The 6,000-nt window shown below is 30.1% G+C and overlaps 1 protein-coding gene across 2 annotated transcripts in view; it reads right to left on the reverse strand.

Moving 5' to 3' along the window:
• Positions 1–4,027, reverse strand: part of LOC114129817 (homeobox protein invected-like) — a 61,564-nt gene extending 57,537 nt beyond the window's left edge. The window contains exon 1 of one of the 2 annotated variants that reach the window (XM_027994663.2): positions 3,512–4,027. The gene's annotated coding sequence lies outside the window, so the exon portion shown is untranslated. The remainder of the gene's footprint in view (positions 1–3,511) is intronic. The other variant, XM_050205149.1, reaches the window with a different exon arrangement.
• Between the last annotated feature and the right edge of the window lie 1,973 nt (positions 4,028–6,000).

Genomic DNA, 6,000 nt, shown 5'->3' on the forward strand with positions numbered 1-6,000 from the left:
TTTAATCGCGGTTCGCGAACCAAATGTGGTATACCCATGTAGTTTCCCATTTGGTTTTCATCGAGTTTTTCACAATATTGTACTTGATTGATAAATATTTATAACGTTTGTACATAGGTATACTAGGTATTTCAAACAACAATTCAGTATATTCCTTATACTTACTAATATTTTATCTCGGTTGACACAAAATTGAAAAGTGTAGACATGTTCAATAATAACAATGTGGCAAAATGTTATATGTGGATATCCTTATAAGTAATATTAAACAACCTTGTGTATTGAATTAATTAAATTAATTTTATATTGTCAATCATTTATCGGTTTTATATACATTATAAGAAATGTACCTATATATTGTTTATATATACATATGTGTATACTTAACGTGCTGCTTATAAAGTGACTCGTGATTTCTATTTTTCTACACTTTTACATCATTTTTATTTTTTTTCATTACTCATAAATTACTAAGTGAATGGACACTTGAGTCTAATAACAATTCATATACTATTAAAGTATAAGTATAATATTAATGTTAATCAATTACTGATTGATTATTTAATATATATATATAATACTAACAACGAATGTATATACATACATCTGCAAATGCGTATTTATTATACACATGTAATCCTTGGGCTTATAATCACACAAATACTTCCAAAGATTTTTAGTTGCAGCTAATTATAATGCATAGATATTTAAAATTATATATATATATTATAATAGGCATTTATATATATTTACCTTTTATTTAAATATGTTTACAATTTTAAAGTTACACTAAAAAATACTCTAGTTTTGTCCGTTCAATAGTTCTTTTTTACTAGAATATAGTACCAATAGGCTATAACGCATTATTAAATATTTCAAATGAATTAAATATAACGTATTAAAATAAAACAAAATATAACAAATACCTACTAAAATCTGAAAAAATACCGTATAACCTTATTATACGTGTTTGTTACTTTGCGATTAAATACGACTTTATAAATATAGGTAGGTTATATGTGTATAATATATCTATAATTAATGTTTAATGTAAAAAGTTGTCAATTAAAATTAGACACTTAATTGGTGATAATTAGTATGATAATAAGCATTAACATTTACATTTTATATTAACTGAATTTTTATTGTTAACAAAACCTATCAAATACCTTATCAATAAATTCAATCAAATTTTACTTAGTTTAGTTAACCAATTTATCACGCTACATTTAAAAAAATTACAATTCATTTATATTAACTTGCGTAAGTTATTATAGTATGAAAACATTTATAGTTTATTGATTTATGACTTATGCACATACCACATACACGACATATGTAAATATTTTGATTAAAACATTAAATTATAAATAATTACCGAAAATTCCATTAATAACATTAAAAAAATAATAATAATAACAATATAATAACCATGATTAACAAATGCATTTTGGTTTAAATAAAATAATCTATTAATGTTGTTAATGATCAAGATACATAATGATTAAACAAAATCTTGGCTTAATAAATATCTCTAAATATTTCAATAAATATCGATAAATTAATATCTTAAACTTAAGTTAATTAATATTTTTAGAATGTGTATATTTTCTGAATTAAGATATTAGGTAATATAGGAATATTATATGTTATATTTTAATCGTGTGTTGTATTTTTTAATATTTTTTTTGTGTTACATTGAGACAAATAATTACAGTACGGGTATTTTTTTGTTATTAAAGGGGCATTCGAATGTCTTGAACATTATTCCAGTAATTAAATTCCGTAAATAACTAATGAAAAAACTTTTTAAAACAGTTTTCCTTTTTTTTTGCAGTAAATTATTTTATAGTTTTATACCATTGTCCATTATCATATAATGTATGTAGGTATGCACATAATTGTAGGTACCTACATTATTAATTTAGGTTAGTAATAATGTTTGTATTTACTTAGAAAGGAAGTTGACAAAAATGACCATAATTAAACATTATAAGCGGATTTTTCACGTTTTTCTCCAGCTTTAATTATATTATACAAAAACCTATTTAAAATAAATATATATACATTTAATATACCCTCAATAATTTAAGACAAATATATCTACCTACAGTAATGACCGATTCAACGGTATATAAATATTATACACCTATTGATGTTGTAATTAGGTATATACCTAATAGATAATATTCAAAACAAATTTAAAGATTAAAAAAAAATCATTGTTAGTAATCTGGTAAGCGGGAAACCAGATAAATGTTATATATTTATATAGTACCTATACCTATCTAAGTATAAAATAATACATCTTTAGTTTTCGACATAAGTATTACATACTTTTTTTTTTAAATATGATATCTTAGTTTATGTTACCAACAACTTAAACAACTGGCATACGATAAATTAGTTATTACCTATTTAGTAAATTAAGTGCAAGACGTAGGTAAGTGTGCCTGTGTACAATTATTTAAATTTTAAACTCGCAATTATTACTCATTATCAAATTAAAAGTATAGATATTTAATATTTCTATATACCTATGTACATTAATAACAGAAACTAATAACTAGAAAAATATAGCCTGTATTTACCTACAATAACTAAATGAAAAATTAGAAAAATAATTTTAACTTATCCATCCACATACACCTTTCAAATCGTTTTAATTTTTAAGAAGCAGCAATTGACTATGATTGAATGTAACCGTCTGTAAATTTTCTGATATTATTTGTCCATAATCAAGAACTTAAGTGTATATAACTGATTAATACGCAATAGTAAGATCAGAGAAATAGTATACCTAATGAAGTTAGCTAAACACGTTAAAATACATTTTTACATAAATTTATTAGGTAGGTAGTGGGATTAGAAAAATAACTTGAATACAATTCAAATAAAATAAATATGCAGCCGTCAAACTAGGGTTTTAATAATTAACTTTTGTCATTATATTGATCTAAATTATTATGTGGCTATATTTTATTTTATATCTATTATTTAAACATGTTTAAGTTTAGATTATGTTATTTATAAATGTGAATAGTGATAGTTATTAAATAGGTAAAATTAAACAAAAATTGGACACCTCTTCAAATTCTAATATACCATTGCATAATAATATTACAGAAACCTAGGTAAATTGATTAATATACCTAATACACACACACACACACACACACCGAATAGAAACGTGTATTTAAACAATACGATTTATTTTATACTTATTATAGAAATATCTGCAGATATTTCAATCGGACATACAATTAATTACAATACCAATACCTATATAAAGTCGTGATATTCAACTCGTTAATAATGTGCCTACGTCTATTCGGTAAAAATCGATTATCGCGTATATTGGCACCCGCACTATACCTACCAACAAACAAATTGCCCGCGAATGTAACTAATATCAAATACCCTCGGGGGCTACACCTATAAGCGTTATACGGCGGCTATACGCCGAAATAAATACGAATAATACAAACGATCTGTATAGGTAATTAAGTACCTGGTCGTCCGGGAACGTGAAGTCTGCCGCAGAACTCTGCCGATTCGAAGACGTAAATTCGAAAAATCTGTAAAACTCTTGTCGTATAGTAGACCCGGGCGGGCAGGTACGGCGGCGTTGATGTAATGTCGGATATTAGGTGGTGTATATCACCCGCGTGTTTTTTTTTTTTTTTTTATTATTATCTTAAATCGAAATCGGAATTACCGGGCACTAGGCGTGCGCGTGCGCGTGCGGAGTTAAATAATAATAATAGTAATAATGATAAATATTTGTATTCCGTAGGTGCGCGCGCGACCTCTCGAATCTGACTGGAGCGCGGCAGCACTGCCGAGACCTGATGACCGGACGGACGGGCGTACGGCGGACGGATGCGGCGGCGGTGGCGGTCGTGGTCGGTCGGCGGCGGACCGTTGGCTGCCGGCCGGCTCGGGGTGGGGGTAAAACGGAAAAATGGCGTCGGCAGCCCGGGCGCCGCCCACCTGGGCGCGGTGGCGGCGGCGGCGTCGGGGTCCGCGTCGAGAAGGGGCGACCGTCGCCAGCGCGCGCGCACACCAATGGACGACCGGCGGCGGCGGCGGCGGTTGAGACTGCGGCGGCGGCGGCGGCGACGGCTTCGTGTGTGGTCTTTTAGCCGCCGCGGCGTTCTCTATTATACGTCCGTCGTTGCGCTGGCGTGTACGCTCTCTCTCTCTCCGTCGCACGCACAACACTTGTACATAATAAATTGCATAATATATATAAGAAGAGAGAAAAAAAAAAAAACATCACGTCCGTCTCCTTCTCGCCGCCGCCGCCGCCGTCGTCTCGCTCGCTCTATAGTGCGACGCGCGAGCATCATTATTATATACTATTCGGTCCTCTTGTCGTTTCGCCGCCGCGGTTGCTATCTGTTATACCTGTACACATTAGGTATCGTACGCGTATATAATATATATAATTCTTTCCTCCCCTCCCGACCTATAACGTAATATATATTATTTGGAATCGCTTTTCGGATTTCTGTTTGTAGTGTGCACCTCTATATATACACTTACACGTATTATACGATATTATAATATATATATTTCAGACGGCGGCGGCAAATACACGACCGCACAATAACGTAGGTATGAGGTATACCTAACCTATAGGTCCCACTTACAAACGACCGCGGCGGACCGAGTTAACCGCGCGTTTATACTCTGGTCCGCGACTGCCGCGCACACGCATAATGTGTATTAAAAAATGAAAAAAAAAACCACGCACACGTTGCATCGCCGTCGCTGCGCGATGTTCGTATCATATTGTTTCTATTACTATATTATTCACACGCACTTTTTTACATATATATTAGGTACATCGTTATTATAGGTATAGGTAGATACGACACATATTATAAGCGTGATATTATTTGTATAGGTAAATACGATTTTTCTTGTGTAATGTAGGTACCTATATATAGGTATGTGTGTGTACCTATCTATAGTTTTGTGCTTACGGGCGGTGAAAACAGTGTCACCAGCAGCTGCAGTCTTATATAATTTTACATTACATTATCTATATTTTGATGGTTACCAAAACTAAAACCAAACGAGATTATATGGTCATAGGACGGTAGGTATTATAAAAAAATTACAGTTACATAAAATTTTGTATTTCTCTTAACACGATTTCAGAAAACAAAATACGCCTACACCTACAATTATTTCGGATTAGTAACAATAAAAAAAAAAAAAAAAAATAGAAAATTGTCAACTATATAGATACGTATATATATTGTACTTATTATTAGTACCTGCAGAGGTCTCATAAATACCTACTTATTTACGATTAAAATTTTGGGATAAGTTACAGAAATGCATCGCACCATGAAAACCATGTGCAATGTACCTACCTACGCCAATATTATTGCTATATATTATTTACATTAATACCTAAAACTATAGTTACCTATATACTTTTTTTTTCAATTTCTGTTTCTGAAATCACTTTTACTGAATAGATACATATTTATTCTAAAACTGTTGGAAAAAAATAAGATATTTGTACTTTATATTTATATATACCATAAAATATAGGTATATTGTTTAATAAATTATAAAATTAAAAAAGTATTTATATCATGTTATATTTTATTTTTGTATTCGAATTAGATTATTATAGATATAGCTAATATATCTAATAGGCACTGAAAAAATAACATGTTTATATCGTTTAGTTTTATTATTTTTTATTCTAACATAAAGTTATTATAAATAATTATATATTTATACCGAAACAATGTACATAATAATTTTTTACAAAGTACCTATGTATAATATTATTGCTTTAAATACTCAATTATATGCTATCAAATTTAATTTTTAAATGTTTTATTGTATTTATTTACCTAGAAGTTATAGTGTGTAGCGTATAAACGGTTTTGCTTCGCCTTCCCCTAAAGGTAAAGGTAAATATTTCATAATATTATGATCTATATTCTACAGGTAATAAGTACTAATTAACTT

Source organism: Aphis gossypii, chromosome X (assembly GCF_020184175.1).
Source record: "Aphis gossypii isolate Hap1 chromosome X, ASM2018417v2, whole genome shotgun sequence".
NCBI lineage: Eukaryota > Metazoa > Arthropoda > Insecta > Hemiptera > Aphididae > Aphis > Aphis gossypii.